Source organism: Tyto alba, unplaced genomic scaffold (assembly GCF_018691265.1).
Source record: "Tyto alba isolate M040663 unplaced genomic scaffold, T.alba_DEE_v4.0 Super-Scaffold_18, whole genome shotgun sequence".
Classification (NCBI taxonomy): Eukaryota; Metazoa; Chordata; class Aves; order Strigiformes; family Tytonidae; genus Tyto; species Tyto alba.
This window is the reverse complement of record NW_024881280.1, coordinates 24,600,551-24,619,192: the sequence shown is the minus strand read 5'-3', so window position 1 is coordinate 24,619,192 and position 18,642 is coordinate 24,600,551. Positions and strand designations below refer to the sequence as shown.

At 53.9% G+C, this 18,642-nt stretch overlaps 1 protein-coding gene across 4 annotated transcripts in view; it reads right to left on the bottom strand.

Annotated features, from left to right (window-relative positions):
* Positions 1–17,433, bottom strand: part of TMEM63C (transmembrane protein 63C) — a 34,319-nt gene extending 16,886 nt beyond the window's left edge. For 2 of the 4 annotated variants that reach the window (XM_042790911.1, XM_042790913.1), the window contains exon 1: positions 16,919–17,118. The gene's annotated coding sequence lies outside the window, so the exon portion shown is untranslated. Of the gene's footprint in view, positions 1–16,918; positions 17,119–17,317 lie in introns of those variants that run through there. The other 2 variants (XM_042790914.1, XM_042790912.1) reach the window with 2 other exon arrangements.
* Between the last annotated feature and the right edge of the window lie 1,209 nt (positions 17,434–18,642).

The following is an 18,642-nucleotide window of genomic DNA, read 5'->3' as shown; positions in this document are numbered from 1 at the left end:
ACCCATGGGAAACGAGTGGGCCACTCAAGGAGCAGCTGCTTGCCCTGGTCCGCCTGCCTCCTGCTTGCCATCAGGCAGCTGTGAAACCACCTGGGCCACCGGGACCTCTGGCCCAGGTCAGCCCTTTCCTACGGAGATGCTCTCAATCTGTTTTCCCCATGTGCACATCTCCCTCCCTCCCTCCCCTCCTCCTGTAAGCAGCAGAGCCATCGCCATCTGGCATTTTCAGCTGCTAAATAATTCATCGCCTTTTTGTTAACAAGGAGAGTGTGTCTCTGACCGAGGGAGCTGTTAGGCCTTCAGCAAATAAACAAGGAGACTCTTAGCAACCTTCAAGTCCTTTCTCCACCACCACCACTCCACTACCCTGTGGTAAGATCCTGCAGCTTGTTTCTAGGCAGCGTCTTCACACTCGTAGGAGGAACATCCTGCTGGAGGATGGCAGGGTGAGGGGGATTTTCACAGATATCAGAACGGGTTGTCTTTCCCTATCATGTCCTTGTTGCTGTCCCCTTCCCCCAGTAGCAGATATTTTGCTCCTGGTGGCCAAAAGCAACTGGTTCTTCCTGGAGATGGTGCTAGTATCTCCTGCTCCAAGCTCTCCTGCCCAAAAGCCTCCCAAACGCAAGCCTTCATCCATCCAGTTCCTGTCTCTCCACCCAGCACTGCTGTTTCAATGCCAGTCTTACTGTACAGAGAAATGTTAGGAGCAGAAGACACCTGCAGCCACTGGTCCAGCTCTGTCCCCTCTCTCTTAGGCACCTCTAGCTCCGTTGCCCAAAGGAGCCATCACATCATGCGCAGGTCTAACGCAGCCCTTGCAGTGTATCACAGCCCCCCTGAAGCTGATCTCAAGCTCATTCTCCTGCCTTTTCCCTGGTTCCTTCACCCCCCAGATACCCATGGAAACCCACCTCCAAATATCCAAACCGGTACTTTTCTAGACCATTTGTTCCAGCTAATCTCACCTTTTATGGTGCTGCTCTTAGAAAAGCTTATGCAAATTATATAGCTGCAGCGTTACCATTAAAATAACTATTGGGAACAACCAGCTAAAAGTAAATCATGTAAATGTTCTCAGAACAGCACATGCAGCAGAAATGGTGAGAGATTTCTGCTCACGTGCACCAGTAACAGCTTGAACTCAGACCTGTAGGACATGTTCAACCTCCCTCCAACTGGAGGAGATACCTTACTTGATATAAAGAGTGAGACATCACATGGACACTGTAGGTCAGACTTAAAGTTGCTGTTAAAACACCTAAACTAAATTTTCATGCCAGACACATGAGATAATTCAGTATTTTGCAATACTCTGGTGACAGCACTCTGCGATCGTATCTTAAAGGTCCAAACAAACCCCACGGCATTGCCAGACCAGTTCCTGTTCCCAGGTATGCCACTGCCATTTGTGCTTTTCCCAATCTTTAAGGGCCAGAGGAAGAAATACTATTGTGAATAACAGAGCTGGGTGGGCACCATCACCTCTAGAAAGTTTTGGGAAAGCTTTGCATTAGCTGTATATGAGGCAGTGCCTCCAGATGCCCACCACAGGCAGGCGTCCCTCAGAGCAGCTGCTGTCCTGGAGGAGCAACAGCAACAGGCAAGTCAAGAAACACAGGAGTGGACAGGGTTGCAGCTGGGAAAACGAAGGAATAACACAGAGGCAGAAATTGCAATATATGGTCTACCCAATCTAGGTCTTACTTAGAAGAAGAATGCTAAACTAGGGTGAGAAAAGATGTAGAGCAAGGCAATCCTTCTTTCACTTCTTTGCAGTGGCTGTGAATGGATGGTGAATGTATGAGATTTACCACTGAAAGTGATTTGCTGGATAATTTCTATGAGACATTTCCAGTGTGTAAGGTTTGCCTTGAATACTCAGTGCTCTGTTTGTTTTGTTGATTCACCAGCATATGCTTCTCCTCTCCGGTTGGGTGGGCACTAATCCAGAGAATCAGATTTCCAATTAAAAATAAGGCATGTCTTTTATGCGAATGCAATTTTTCAAAATGTATCTTTCCCTTGAAGCACCCTGCCAGAAAACTCATTTGCTAGGGGATTCACGGACAGCTGGAGTAGCAAAACACCAAAACAAAGCCTTGGGAGTGCTCAGATGACTAAGCTGGGCTTCTCAGCATGCTTGCGCTCACCCAGCCTCGCCATCCCGCTCTAGAAGAGGGGGCATTATTCATTTTGGCTGGCAGATGGGCAGCTGGGGCACAGGGCTGCTGATGGATCTGTCTGTGACCACGTAAAGCCAGCAGAAAAGCCAGGCTGAGGAGCCAGACCATGTCTCCTAGAAAGCATCCCCACTACCTGACCGCCTCTGCGTCCTTCTTCCTTTGCAAGGAGATACGGCCAGGCAGTGGGAGAGCAAAACCAGGACCACCACAGCGGGAAGATCAGGTTTGTGCCCTGGTGTGCCCAGGGAGGCAAATCTCCAGTGTCCCACTGTGTGGGACTGCAGTGACCGACCTTGCGGGACTGCAGTGAGGGGGAGGCCAGGAAACCCAAGCCACTGCTACTGACTCAGCACGGATAACAAACGACCTTGGGCTGGGGAAAGGGCTCATCGACACCCTGCGCTGAGCTCAGTGCACGCCCCAGCAGAGGCAGTTTGGGCACCGAAGGGCACGGTGACCTCTCCGCCCCTGTAGTTTGGTGCATGGGAGAACAGGCACACCATGGGCCACATCGATCCCCAAGGGGCATCAGCACAGAGGGGATGGGACTGCAGACAGTAGACCCCCACAGGGGTACAAGGCATTCCTCCGTCTCTCCCTTCACCCTTCCCTCTTACAGTCATGGCCTCCAGCTCCAAAAAGCACAGAGAAGGTCAGGCTGCTGGTGGCCTGTGAGGCAAGCGGGCATGGGGCAACAGCATCCCTGGGTCTTTGCACAACCTTCAGTATCTTCAGGGCAGGTGCCTACACAGGAGACCAGCCCCACTGCGACAGTGCCTACGTCCCCGAGGCCGTGACGTGCAGACCCGTGGAGAGTGGAGCCAGATCTTGCCAAGGAGCTGGATATGGAGAGTTTGGTAGCACAAACACTGACGCTGGTGTGAATGTTGTGTGCACACCCTGTTAAGGCTATGGCACAGACAACCTACCAGCAGAAGACACTGTCCCATCACCAGTAGGATGGCAGCTGCCACACATGGGACATACACCAGTCCATCCCGTTAGCCTGCTGGAAACCAGGTGCATCTTCCAACCAAGGACAACCACACCAGGAGTACCAACCTGGCTGGTGGGCTACAGAGGCTGGGGTCAGTAAGATTTGGAGGCAAAGGACCACTCTGCAGCAACTGATGACTTGTAACAGGTACAAAACAGCTGCTCAAAGACCAGTTTTGTCATTGCCAATGAAGATATGATTACCCAAAGAGTTCAGGAAGGCTCGACAGCCAGTATCCCTTGTCCCCATATCACCGACAACTGACCACACACAGCAGGGTGCTCATGAGAATGATGGGTATGAGTGTGGGAGCGAGTGAGTTCAATGAGAAAGGGAGTGTGAGCACATGGCTGAGTAAAATAAACCTGCTTAAAGATGGCGTAAATGAACACCATCTTCCCCACCCCTTACCTCTGGCACTGCTCTCCCACCGAGGGGCATGAATGCCCACCAGTGTCACTGCCAGCCACGGCAGGGTGGGGGGGACCAGCAGCTGGCCTGTGAGCCCACCCAGGCCCTGGGGATGCAAACCCCATGGTGAGCCCTTTCCCTTCAGTGGTGAGCCCACCTTCGGCACTGCTGTTCCCATTCCCAATTCTTCGTCAGTGTTCCCAGCCCTCTGGGAGCTTCCTATAGATAGGGATGGCTCAGAGGCACAGGAACCCATTGCGAGGGACCACATGGACAGCAGGATGAGGGAAGAGGTGTCTCTTCCTGGGACAGAAAATGTGTGTCCTTCCCACTCTCCTCACCCACCACTCCCAGCCTGCCCCACCAACACTGACCATCTAAACAATGTAACCCACCAGGAGGGTGACGCTGTGGCCCCATTTTGGGGACTCAAGCAAGTTTTTCTGCTCTCAGGAGTGATGGGTTGCCACCACCTTCAGGAAACCCTGTGCAAGGTCATGCTGCCCCAGAGGCTCACCTGAAACCAGTACAGCATTTGAGAGCAAAACCCTTGCCTGCCACATCCCCCTGCGGTGGCTGCTGCGTCACTCCCAGCTCTCTCCCCTCCCCTTCTTCCCTGGCACCGCCGGGCAGACCCAAGGTAGCTGCATTTTGGCACTGGGACAGACTAAGCTCCATATATGAGGTTTCTGAACAAAAAGGCATCCCAGCCCCGGCCTCCAGCAGGACGATGTTTTTGGCCTTCCTCTGCGGTATGGCAGCCACCCACCTGCACGACCCCCCCTCTCCCAGGGGGATGCTGTGGACCAAGCAGGGCAGCACTGCCTTGCTGCAGCGCTCCTCGGCGCAAGAATAAAGCCAAACCTCAGGCAACAACGAGCAAACAGTGCTTACGGTGAGATCTACAGCCGGGGAGGCTTGTTTGGGCCAGCGTGGGGGAGATGCCGGGCACAGAGCAGCTCTTCTCCAGAGCCTCCACGCATGTGCGAGCCAGCGGCTGCTGGAGCCAGTGCGCAGCCACTCGGAAGGAAGAACCGGAGCGGAGTTTATTCGTTCCACCCCCAGCCCTTTTCGCCACATTTGATTAAGCTGCCGCTGCAGGCTGGCTCTAACCCGTGTTTGGTTTGTATTTCAATATCCTGCTGTGCACACAGCGTGCTTAGACCCTCACACCGCACTTCATGTGCACAAAGCACTGAGCAAACACGAGCTCATTGGGCTGCAAGCTCCCCAGGGCAGGGGCCCATCACTCATTCTGCATCATGCACCCTTGTCCTCTGATAACGCTTAAGTCAACACTCTTCAGCACAAAGGATTACCCAGGCCAGGCCCAGCCCAAGCGCAGGACCGTGAGCTGCTGGGCTGCTGGTAGGAGATGGCTGGAAGCAGAAAGCCAGGAAAGGGGGCTTATAATAAAGATGAGGACAGACTTTTTAATAGGGCCTGTAGTGACAGGACAAGGGGTAATGGTTTTAAACTAAAAAAGGATAGATTCAGATTAGATGTAAGAAAGACATTTTTTATGATGAGGGCAGTAGAACACGAACAAGTTGCCCAGAGAAGCGGTAGATGCCCCATCCCTGGAAACATTAAAGGTCAGGCTAGAAAGGGCTCTGAAGAACCTGATCTAGTTGATGTCCCTGCTCACTGTAGGGGGAGTGGACTCCATGACATTTAAAGGTCCCTTCCAACCCAAACTTTTCTGTGATTAAATGAAAAAGCCGGGGCTGACTGCAGGAAACAGAGACCCAGGTTGCTCAGAAGTGGGAAAGGGGCAGAGAGTCATCCCAGGGCTGTCGGTTAACATACACACGTGCACATACATGTGCATTCAGGAAAACAGTATTTCAAGAAAAGAGTACCCTGATGCCCCCAGGCCCCTGCTCTCAGCTGGGATGCTGAATGGTGTTTGTAGTCCCCAGAGCAACCTTTGCACTTGCAATTAATTAACAATGATAGGCGCAGATGAGGACAACTCCCAGCCCCTGCTGCCTCCTGCATGACTGAGGGCCACTGCAGCAGCCAGCCCTAGGGAAGGGCTCGAGTTTCACTGCAAAGGGCATCCCCGGGTTACTTATCGCCTGCCAGCTCCAAGACCACAGCATGCTGTGCCCACGCACAGCCAGCCCAGCAGCAGCTCCCATCTGGCATCAAAGGCCAAGGAAGGCACCTCTCAGCAAGGATGTGACAGCGGTGGGACATCAGGCATTTACAGACAGATTGCTGCTTCCTCCACCCAAGTAACTGTGTTCAACCAGAGGAGGATTTTAAGGCCCCTGTGAAGGAAAGTGCCACCTCTGCTGGGAGAACATTCACATTCCCTCATGGAAACCTATATGGAAACCAGGAGCAGCTGTGCTGTGGTTGGGAGCCAGCCAGAAGCTGTCACTGCGGGTCATGGGCATCTTTCATAGTGCCACAAGGTGCCAGGAGCACTGTGGTCCCTGGAGATGGAGGAAAAGGCAGGATGGAGATGGGGGAAAAGGCAACTCTTTCCTCCCTGAGTCTCTTCCGCTGTCTGGGAAGAAGGGAGCTGTGGGAGGTGGAGAGGAGAGTGGGAGGTTTATCTGCTGCCTTTTATAAAGCCAACTGCTGCAGGGAGATTGCCAGGCACAGAAGCAGCAAGCACAGCTACAGCCATCACCAGTGAGCGGTGGGAACTTTACCCTAGCACAGAGGGAAGGAGAAAACTGGCAAGGAGAGGACATGGGCTGGGCATGAGGGGGGTGCAGACCAGGAAGACCAATACTGCACTGCTTGGACCAGGCAACTCCGGTGACTGCACCCCAGTGTCCTGCCCAGCCAGGATAGCATGGCATGCTTAGGGATGGCAGGGACCTCACTGCTGAGCTGGTGGAGAAAGTGTTTCAAGTCCCGTTTCAAGTCCCCTGCACTGTCACTCTCAGCTGCTGAGCTCCAGCCAGCCCTCCTCGTGGCTGATGCCCACAAGCCTGCCGTGTGATGGGGCAAGCGTGGGTGAATGGTGGGCTAGCAGGGCTCTGGCACCCATGCTGCTGGGCTCAACTCTGCTCCACTCCAGCCTGCTACCTGATGGGGACCCAGGGGCACCCTGCCACTGAGCACCCTCATCCCACAGCCTCCCAGGAGCCAGTATAAGGTGGGAAGCAACATGCTTGTCCTGTTAATCCCCTTCTCAGGCCACCCACGCACCTCCCTCCCCACTGCCCTGGGGGAGGCATTGGCACCCGGCTGCTGCCATCCCCCCTCCCTTTGCTCCTCCCCAGCTTCAAACAGCCACAACGTCCCCCACAGATGATTCTGTTGCAGGAGCAAAGAAACACTCCTGTCCTGCCCAGGTCCCCTCTCTGCAAGCACAAAAACTTCTTCCTGAGAGCAGTGGGTTACAACACTATATATATATATATATATATATATATATATATATACACACACACACATAAAATACGATTTTAGAGCATCTGTGGAGCTAGAACATTTCTATCGCCTGTGCTCGGTGCCAGGAGCAGAGCGAGCTTTGGGCTGCAGCAGGAGCCCACAAGCACACCACTTGCCAATCCTGGCCCTGATGAGGCTTTCCTCCCACCTCTGCCCAGCTTCTGAGCAGATCTGGGTAACGCCAGACGACCAGGATGAATCCCGCTGCCCTGGGAGCGTGGGAGCTGGCAGCTCAGCAAAGGCTCCAGCACCGGCGGGTTGCACAAGTGGGGATGGCCTTGGCAGCCGCTGCGCTAGCTGCATCCAGCCGTGCCAGAGGGATTAGCTCTCAACATACTGGTTTAAGTCAACAGCGCATCAGAGGGAAGGGGAAGCCTTTGATGGTGAACACAGGGGCCTGCAACGGGAGGACAAGGAGTGAATGTGCTCCCCAAGGCCTGACTCGGCCACCTCCATCCCCCGGGGATGCACCCATTGGGGAGCCACCAAATCACCACCTATCCCCTGGTGCATAAGCAAATTTTGTCCTTGAAAAGGAGGAGGGAAGAGACTGAACCCGTCTCATAGCCTCAACAACAGATTGCACTGCCTTTGCCTGGGCCATGGGTCAGCCACCTGCCCTCCCACCAAATTCTGCCTCCGTGTAGGGACAGACCGGAGACATTTTTTGCTGGGGCAGCGGAGGGAGCACGCAGTTGGTCTCCCCCCGTTGCTGGCGCACACATCCAGCTGCCTCTGCAGCCCACGCAGCCTTCAGGGGAGATCAGAGGAAAGCTGCTGCTGCTGCTGCGGCCGGGGAAGGAAGGCAGCTCTCCCAGGTGCACGTGGAGCTGCAGACATGCGGCTCTGCAAAGCACCGACTGTTCCAGCCTCCTCCCGGTGCGATGGGTGCTCGCACATGCCGACAAGAAAGCTCATCCCCATCACTCCCATTGCCCCCCAGAAAATTCCCCTTGCCTAGGACACCTGAGCACAGCCACAGCCACGTACCTGCCTCAGAGCAGAGCCAAGCAGAGCAAACAGCCTGTCACACCCACCAGCCTGCTGCTGTCTCCTCCCCGGAGAGGACCTGGGGAGTCGAATGGCCCTGGAGCACCAGAGGCAAGAGGGAAATCGCGGGGCTGTTGGAACGGGCACGTCAGTGCACCCCAAGCCAGCAGGAGCTGGCAACAAGCCAACAAGGTGCATGGCAAGGACTGGGGTTCAGGACCCCCCCATCCTGACACACAGCTACTGCAGGCGGGTGGCCCAGCACACAGGGGCGAGTGGGGCACAGACAGTCAGCAGGCAGCCTCTGCTGTGCCAGTGCCGCAGGCTGGCACTGCCCACCTGCCCTGCTCCAGCCATGCCCACGGCCAGCGCAAGGAGGGTCGTGAGTGATGGATGAAAACACAAGAAATGGTTTCTTTCCCTTCGGGCAGAGAGGGAAGTGTCACATCTGGACATGTACAGCAGCCGGGCCGGGAAAGGGAGAAGGCATCGGGAGGAGGGAAGCCATGGGCCGGGAGGCGCAGCGTTGCCCCGCGGACGTGGTGAGGCAGATGGCAGATTTGGCAGCAGGGTGGTCACGGAGCGACCTGCAAGCTCTTCTCGCTGCAAGAGCAGGCGACACAACGCTGCGCAGGGGCTGTCAGCCCAGCCTGGCAGGTTCGGGGAGGGGAGTCGCACCCTTTCAAACACGCCACATCCAACATCCAGCATCAGAGATGCTCCGTGGGCAACTCAGCCTTGGAAAAAGGCTATCTGGGATCAGGGGGAAAATGGGAAAAAAATACCCGGATGGCAAGTTTTAGGGGTGGGGAGGCAGAGAGATTGTCCCTAGTTTCTCTGCAAAAGCCTGCCTTCCCTGCACACAGGGCCACGCAGCCAGGCTGGCGCTCGGGGAAGGCCTGGAAGCCCCCATGCCATTCTGCCCACCCGGCTGGCAGAGTGGGGTCCCCAGGCAGCCACCCCCTGCCCTCCACAGCATCATTCCTCACGTGGAAGAGAAAACCAAAGGAAATCAAACATGAGACACTGCAGTAGATAGCTGCAAAAGGAGTCTCCCCAAGCCTGCGCGCCCTTCTCCTTCCAGGGCGCTTTGGGCACAGCAGTGCTGGCACCAGGAATAGAGCCGGCCAAAGAGATTTGGAGGCTCAGGCAAGGAGCGGTGTCCCAGCAACAGCCACTGCAAGCCTCTCCACAGCCCAGCAGCTATTCAGGTCCTGCCACAAGTAGCAGGAATCAAACAGGCTCTGTGTCCATTTTGGGAAAGATGCTCGGGGATGCAGCACTGATACAGAGGGGTTTCCACAGCGGCTGGGTGTCCTGGCCCAGCCCAGGCTCCTGCTTTCTGCCTGGTTTTGGATACGCTGTTCTCCCTGCTTTCATCCCCACCCAGCACATCCCAAACCTGCCACCGTGAACGCTGCTCTTGCCTGGCTGGGCTGGCCCTGCAGCGAGCACCCTGAGATCCCGTACTTGGCCTCTGTGGTACCAGCAAGGCATTTACTAAAAGAGTGGGGGTGTCCACCTCCACAGCCACTACGTGGTTGATGTAAAGGGCAGTTTGGTGCACACTGTGCTGTGTAGCTGCCTTCCCTGCTCTGGGAAGCAGCTCCCCACCTGGAAACATAAAGATCCTCCAGCCAGTTTGAGAAAACCCAACGTGAGAGTGCACAAGATAGCACAGCCACTGCCTCCCAGCATGGCTCCCTGGGGCAACCAGCGCTTCCAGTAAAGCATGGGCACATCCCCCCCTGAAACACCCCTCTGCTTCACCAGTGCCAGCACCACACCTGCACTTACTACAGACAAAAAGCTGTGCAACTGCAGATGCTCATCCCAACATCCCTGTGCTGACCACAACCCCGGGAGGGCAAGCAGGGCTCTGCACAGGCAGCCAAACTCTCCTCCGGTGTGGCAGGGATCAATATTTAAGTGATGCTGAATCCCACACTGTTGCCTCTTCCCTGGGGATAGGACCACCTGCAGGACACACCAGTCTCCAAATCCTGCCTGGCTGCTTTCCATGCTTCTCCTGGCAGCACAGCACCATCGTGGGGTACATGGATATTATGCTGGAGGGAGGAGACCAAAAAAGGACCAAAAGCCAGGTGTGAGGAGCCACAGGAGGGCACTGGGAAGGCTCCTCCTAATGCTTACCATGGCATGGAGAGACCCGGTGCTAAATGAGCTGCAGGACCAGCCCCAACCTGAGAATGGGCCCCAGCAATGCCGCTGGCGCTGCGCTGAGCACCAGGCATGGCTGCAAACCCCAGCTATCTGGATGAGCTCTGTTCAATGAGGGAGCAAGATACCATCCTGCTGACACAAACGTCCTTCCCGCTTCCCAGCTCTTGACCAAGGCGAGCTCCAGGGAAGGGAGAGTTTTCCTCAGCATATCTAGGGAGCGGGCAGCCAGCCTGCAGCATCGAGAGCAGGATTGGACCCGAACGTCAGCAGGTTCCATCGCATGCCTGCACACCCCTTCTCCCACCCCAGGGGATGGGGAGGACACAGCACTCCCATGGGCAGCTGGGGAGGTAGAGGGACACCCCCGAGTATTGCTCCCAGCTGGGACTTTAAAGGCTATAAATGTACAGAAACTTATTCTATCCCCAGGGTATTTTACACAAAAAAATCCCAAGCCCAAAAAAATGGAGAGTGAAATACTTTTTCTGCTGAAACCAACTGCAACATGCCTCTCATGAGGGCCAGAAATTCACCTCCTCATTATGGAGGGAAAGAAACCCCTGAAGTTTGACTCTGTGCAGGGGCTGTCCAAATAAACGGCCAGCCCCTCAGACATAGCTGCCGGGATGAAGGAATTCTGAAACCTAACGATTACCCTGGAATACACAGAAATCTGCAGTCATGATAGTGAATGTATGTACCTGAGACAAGGCTCAGGGCATGGTCATAGTTTCTATAAGTCCAGTTACCAAAGTTTTGCATGGCTAGGTTTATCCAGCCCACTGTGTAGGATATCAGAGGACTGACTGTATTTGCAGAAACATCCATCTCCTGACTTTCCTGCCATGACTGAACTAATCTGAAAGTCTTTAAAATGCACCATTCTCAGGAGGTAGCCCAGACACTGCGGCTGTTATTAGCAGTATTTGCTTTGTTGGTTTTGTTCATTTGTTTGCTTCTGAACAAGGAATAATTTGATGAAATTTCATGGAAGAAAACACAAGAAATTAAAAACTTGGACGAAAGAAAACTAAACTTGATTAAAACCTCCCAACAGAAAAATCCAATGGAACTGCCTGATGAGAAGATTAACAGCAGTGTAATATGAAAGCAAAAAGCAATAAAGAGGACTTGGAACTGAAACAAATAAAAGAATTATGACTTGGAAACACATACCTGACTTAAAAGTCATCAGATTTTGTCTGAACTAAAAACTTTTTAAATTAAAAGACAGCCAATTTAAAACTGGAAGTTCTAACAACCTACATGCTAAGACCTCAGATCACTCTCACCAGTGAAAAATAAGTCAGTAGAAATTCATGCAGTATGTGTTTGCTGCCAGATCTACTCAGTGGCTGAGCACCTGGAGCTAAAGCCTGATGAACTGCAAAAGTGGCTCTGACAGCAGCAACATTTTTGAAAGCAGAGAGAAAAAAAAAAAAACCAACAACTTTCAATTAATTTAGTACACTGATTAGTTTAGTCAAAGTTCAAAAAATTACCACAGGTTAATGCAGAAGAGCCTGGTTCCCTTTTCAAGCCCAATGAAGATGAAATGTGAGAGAATAATCTCTACTAGTTCCAAATTATTAAAATCCAGAAATAATAAAGTTTTGTTACCGGTTATATTTTATATCTCCTATAGCAAAATTCTGTTCCTATAATAGAGTATTATAGTAGTACAATATAGTAATATAGCATTGTTAAAGTCATTACATATACAAATAATGCTTTCATAAACTTATTCTTTTTTCTTTTGTGAACCCATACATTTTAAGCAGTTTTATTTAACCAACTAGAAACCATTTTTTAAATGCTTGCTTTCTCCATTTTGAATTGGGTTTCATTTTTCACTGAAACACAGCTGGAACAAATTTATAATAAATAATGAAGTGATATCTAATAAAGAAATGTGTCACTCACTATTTTCTAATGCAGGATATATTGACATTAAGAATCTAAATAACCACATGTTACGCTGTAAGCCACTCACTTAAGCACAGTGCAGCCTCCTGCTCAGCCCTAAGCCCCACAACATACTCATCACTACGAATCAGCTTATCCTTAGGAAAAGAGCAGAAGTGTACAAACACAGCAAGATTAAAACTAGGTACTTAGGTTGTGACTTTCCTATCATTAATTTACATCACTACTGTAACCCATCCATCCTAGTCAGTAGCAGGTCAAGAGCCAAACAAGGCGCAGATCAAATTTATTCTGAAGTCTACAAAGGTTAGTTTGTTTTTCTGACATTTTTGCCATCATACTTCCCTTCTACATAGTTCTGTTGTGTGTGACCTCTCCCTGAGAAAAGCAGCCCAGAAACACAAGGAACAGTGCACATCCCCAGCCTGGAGCCTGGGAGTCCTGGGAGTCTCTTACTGCTGTAGAGACCTCCAGACCACCGCTTGCTGGTTCAGGGGAGCTAGGCAAACCTCCAAACTTCTGGTCATTTTTCTAACGCTGCCTTGGGGATTATCCCATATTGACCAAATTTGTCAGAAGATACAACAAATAATCACAGAAGCACTGAGGCTGAAGGGAGATCGTCTAGTCCAGCCTCCCTTCTCAAAGCAAGGTCAGGTAGAGGAGGTTGCTCAGGGCCATGCCCAGGCAGGTTTTGAATACCTTTGAATACCAAGAATGAAGACTCTGCTCCAAACCAGAGCCAAGCCAAGAAGACCATTCCAACCTGCTGTTGCAACCAGGTCCTCCAGCCAGGTGGGTCCCAAGCCCCAGGCTACTGGGGGCTGTCCCAGCACCAGCTGGGACGGTGCCCTGGGGCCCATGGTCAGCCACTTCCAAGCCTTGCAAGGCACCTCTCAGTTTGCGAGCCCTCGTGCAACATCTCAGCACCTCAGCCTGTGTCACTTCCCTGGCATGTCATCGTAGCACGGGTCACCTTGCTGCATGGGCGGTGCAGCCAGGGGACTCCTCCAGCACGGTCACCTTGGCTTGGCCAACGCAGGGCCCCCAGACCTCATCTGAGGGTACCATGGGCTCACTTTGGGCCACAGCTGGGACCTGCTCCCCAGCTATCCTTCCAAACCTGAGGTTTGCCCTAACTCCCCCACCTCTATCTTCTCTAAATTTAGGTGTTCCCTAGCCCATCCAATGCAACACATCACGGGACTTGTCTCAGTCTCTATCACCTCCTGCCCCAGTTGCCAACTCCCAGCTAACAATAAAGTGCTTCCCAGCAAAGCAGAGCCAGAGCCCCTTCCTCTCCCTGTTAGGAGGAACTCGAAATTGCATGACAACATACTTTTCCACCTTTCACAACCTGCCTTTTAGCACTTGGGGATGCAATGGAGTTCGGCTCACTCAGATCCTGCCTTCCTCTCGGCTCACCCACAATCTTGTGTGACAAGACACAAGACTTTGGTGCTGCGGGTAGGGGAATCAGGTCACCCAAAGCTTTCACATGCTCCCACTGAACAAGAGCACTGAGTCTCTCTGCTCTGGTACTCCATTTTAAACACATCTTTATCTGAGATAAAACTACAACAGCATAGAAGCCCCTCCTTGGTCAAAATGGTACCCACAGCTTCTCATGAGGACTCTGCTGGGAACTGCACAACTGATCCCAGTGTTGAAATGCTTCCACACCATGGCATTCATGCTCCCCAGAGGCTGGGCAGCGTTACAGTAATTTCAATTAGGAAGGAGATTTCTCAGCCAACGAGGTTTTCTCTGCAGCCCTTAGCACGGCTGCAGCTCTTATGCTGACAGAACCATCCACTAAGAGAGGGCCACACTGGGGCAGGCAAGGCAGGACAGTGCTGGGACTCAGGTAACCACCAAGATGAGTCACAAAAAGCAAACCTGGTGAGGAGGTGTCAGATCAAGCAATGACTGAAATGCCAGAGGGGTGAGAGCGATGCAGGGACCGGGGCAGCGGGCTGTGAGAGGGGAGCCTATGTCCCCTGCCAGGCTACCCCACCCCACCTCCCCCTGCCTCTGCAGAGAAGTTCGGCGGGACCTGCTGTGCCCAGTCTCAACCATTAACCAGCAACAATAGTGACCTGGGTGATGGGAAGGGCTGTGCATGGCTACCTGGCCAGGGCTGTCCCATTGTTGCTCTAACGGTGTGAGCAAACTGTCCCCACCTAATAACAAGGTGTGATTAGGCACGGCCTAATTACCAGTCCCAGCTACATCTGAAGCCATAACTTCAAGTCAGCTTTTAAAAGATGTTTAGGCATCTTGAAGTGCAGGTAAATGCCAAGTGGGATCCTCAAAAGCTCTAAGACCTCTCGTTGTTGAGGGATCTAATAGCTCGTTAGGGACTGAATGTAATCAACCCATAGCTGAAGGAAATTGGGGCTGGAGCTGCTTCTCCTGAAATAATCCGACAGCAAACCTCCTTTTGCTCTGAGTACAGTACACCAGCAATACAATCTTTTCTTCAGACTTAGGACTAAGTACATAAAATGTATTTACAGCAATTAAAGTAGGTAAGAGGAGCTGTTTCACCAAATGCAGAAATGACAACAGTAGAAGGCTTTGGTGTTTATAGGAGTCATAGAGGAGTCAGCATTTGCACAGCAGACTGATGTTTGCTTAAGAGTTTAGGTGACTGATTAGTTTAATATCAATTGAATTCACTTGTGGGTGTTAGAAACATTTCTCCCTCTCCTTGCTGCTTTGGGGAAGCTCTCACAGTCTGTTAAGACGGGAGTACTTCCTTCAAGGAATATTTTAAAGCAGTGACAGTCCTCCTTTTACAACTCTGCAGAGGTAGGCTCTGAAGCTGTGCTGAAATCTGCCTTCCCTTGGGCCAGAAGTCTGTGTGGAAGGAGGACAGTATTTACCTGCTAGGGCCTACACACAGCCCTGACCAGTATCCCCAGAAAGCACTGCTATTTCTGTTCCCGTTTGCAGGACCACCCTATGCACTGTCAGCAGCCACCAAACCAGGGATGAACTAGTTAACCTCAGGGAAAGCTTTGAAGAGGAGGGCAGCTACAGATCGATTCAAGTGTTATCATGCAAAAAAAATAAAAGAGCTGAAAGGCATTCAGACGGAGTTGCTGGAAGACAGGAGCCAGGATGCTGCCATGGGAAGAAGGCAGGGGTTTAAGCTTACAGGGAAGCCAGAAAAGCCCATATGTGCTATGGAGTCAGAGGCTGCAGGGGTGCCGGCGGCCTCCCTGCTTTTATTTATTACTTATTTGTTTGCCAACGGCTGTTTGCCAGACTACTTAAGACAAACCCTTCCTGAAAGAGCCGTTTCTGCTTCCCCCTCCATCTGCTGCCCAGCCCTGACCATCACTTTGCAGCGTAGCAGGGAAGGCAGCGAGGCCAAGGTTCAGGTCTGGTCTCAGGGCCAGTCTGTGTGCCTTCTGTTTTTTCTACACTTTCTCCTCTCTGAACAAATACTGCAAGCCACTTCAACAGCATCTTTTTTTTTTTTTTTTTCCCAAATGGCACATCTGCCATCTCCGCTGCTCAGACAGGCAGCCTGACTTGTCACACAGCATTGTAAAAACCCAACATGGGACAAGGTACTTTCTCATACCTCGTTTGCCCACCCAGCTTTCCCCTCACCTCCTGCTCCCCCCTGAATTCTCTGAAAGGGGAGAAGGCAGGCATGTACATCAGTCCTGGAGATAGTGGCTAAACAGTTAAAAGGAAAAAGATATGAATGCAGAAATAACATCCTCCAGCCAGACAAAGGTCTCTCTCGCTTCCTCCCAGATAACACCCATTCTGTTCAGCAGGTTTCTGAACTGCAAACCCACTGTGCAGCAGCGCTGCTGCTAGAGGATGGGGAAGCAAACAGGGGAGAAGGCAGGGCCTTGATCCACGGACAAATCTGGATGAAGTCATAAACTGGGGGAGAGCAGCTTGGCCAGAGCGTTAGATCATCCTGACCCTACAGCCCTTTTACAGTCATCACTCTCTCCAGGCTGGAGGGAAAAACAGGAAGAGGTTCCCCCCTCCTCTCCCCTGCTAGCATGAAGCGTTTCTAACACAGTCAGGTGTGGCTCCCGGAGGGAGGATTCTGTGGCCAGGATGACGCGGGGACCAAGCACAAGCCATGCCATGACACAGCGGTGGGATGACATTTTATCTCGCATCAGAGGACAGCGGCCCGGGCCAGCATGTGTGCAGCGGGAAAGGACACCGAGGGGCTGGGGCTGGCTCCCTGCTTCTGCCCCTGAATTACTCCAGCAGCCCCGGGAAGCCCCCAGACCTCGCCGGGCCTCAGCTGCCCCTCAGGCAGGTGGGGACAAGCATTAGTTAAAAGCCACTTTGGTACGTGGTCCGGAACGAGGGCAGTAAAACAGTGTCTAAACAGAGCCAAGTACCCAGAAATCTCTCCCAACAACAAACCGAACCCATCCCCGAGCCGCAGAGTCGCCTTCCTGAGCGCTGCCCAAGGCGGTGCTGGCACCCCCGCCCAGGGGCCCCTCAAATTGCCGTGGGCATCCCCCAGCGCAGTCCTAAAGCCAGGCCCACCCGGGAGACGCAGCTAAGCACAGGGGGAGCCGGAATTAGCCCCACGCACGGCGCGGTTCTCTCCCCACTCCCATCACCCCACCAGCAGGACACCCCCCCCACCCCCTGACTCGTCCTGCACCCCAGAAGGAGCCTCCAACCCCCCCCCCCCCCCGCCCAGTCACCCCTCGCTTGCGCCCCACCGCCCGCCGGGCCCCCCCGCCCCGAGGCCGCGGCAGGCGCCGGCTGAGCCCCGCAGCCCGGACCGCGGCTCCCGCCCCGCACTGACCTGCTGGGAGGGGGGTCCCGGTCCCGGTCCCGGTCCCGGTCCCGGTCCCGGCAGCGCGCCCGCCGCTTCCCTGCGACCCCCCCGCGCCGCCCGGCCGCGGGCTGCCCGGCACCGGCAGGGGAAGGGGAAGGGGCCGGGGCCGCCGCCGCTCCGCCCCCCCGCCCGCCCCGCTGCGGCGGAGAGGCCGCGGTCCCCGGGCTGCTCCCCCCCCCGCCTCACCGGTGCTCGGGGGCCGGGGCCTGCGCTGCCGGCCGGCGGGGCCGGAGCTCCGGGCTCCGCGGGGGGGGGGGGGGGGGGGGGGGGAGCCGCCTCCTGACCCAAACCGGGGGCGGGCAGCCCCCCAGCCCCCCGCCCCGCCCCGCCCCGTACCGTACCGTACCGTACCGTACCGTGCCGTACCGTGCGCCCCGCCGCAGCCGTGCGGGAGGAGGCGGCGGCCCCGGCCCCGGGTGCGGGCGGGGAGCTGCCGGCAGCGGCTCTGCGCCCCTCGGGCTGTTGGTGGGTGCGAGGCTGTGCCCGCCGCATCAGCCTCCCCGAGCAGGTTCCGCGGGGGGGGGGGGGGGGGGGGGGGGGGGCACACGGGGGGTCAACCCCCCCCCCCCGACACAGCGGCAGGTGGACGGGAGCGTTTTAGACCTCGACAGCGTTTGCAAAACCCTCTCCTGTTGCTGCAGCACCACTCGGTTGCTTGGAAGGGGAGGATAGCTAAGGAACTTCACAGAGGTCTTATTTCTGCAGAGCAGCCGTGCCTCCCTGCCATCAGGAGTGGCTGGCGGGTGGGACAGGGACCTGAGCCACCAAGGTGCAAAGGGGCTTTGAGAGCCTGGTTTTCCTTAAGCATCTCACCCTGCTCCCCGTTTTCCCGAGGGAACGGCCAGCAGCGCACGCAGGGGTGCAGTACTGGATGTCTCGCCCGGCCATCGGTGTTCCCAGCCGGTGATCAAGGACACGTCTGCAACTGGCCTACCAGGGAAAAGCCACCAAAATGTGACCGCAAGGAAGTCCCACTGCCATCCCAAGTGCTTCGTTGCTACCACCTTGTAAGGAGGCCTGGTGTCCCACACCTGTGGCTTCTCCAGATGCTGAGTGTTGCTTTGTAGCATCTTCTGAAGGCTTGTTTGGGCTCATTTCATCTCTTTTGAGCTCAAGAAGCACAATCCACTGGCGAAGTCTCTGCTGTTTAAAGTCCTTCCAGTCTGAGAAGCACAGCTATGAAAGTCACCAGAAGAAGCATCAAGGAACCAAAACATGTAATGAGCTGCCAGCCAAGAACCCCCCTTTATACTGCAAGTGGAAATAGGCTGGCACAGCTCAGAGAGCATGAGGAACCAAGAGGTGAAAGCCAAGTGTCTCCCATAGTGTCTTTCTTTTTTTTTTTCAGTCTCCCCAAGGCTGAACCCAGCTGATTTGTGCTCTGCTGGATCATGGTGCAGAGCACAGGTGGGCTACAACACAATGGCTTTTGATAAAACTTTACTATAGATAAGACCTTTATCCAGCTGGTGACTTTTAGGAGCTACCATAGCCCAAAAAGCACATGCCTAAAACTTTAGGGAACAGCTGAATAAAAAAGATTTCCAAATCTCTTTTGCTGCCATGTTATTCAGCCCCAACAACATGTACAATGTGAAGTCACGCAGCTTGCCCTCTCACTCCAGACAAGCCAGCACCAGCCCTACAGCATCACTGAGGCTTGGAGACCTTGACTGCTGCCCTGCAGCAGG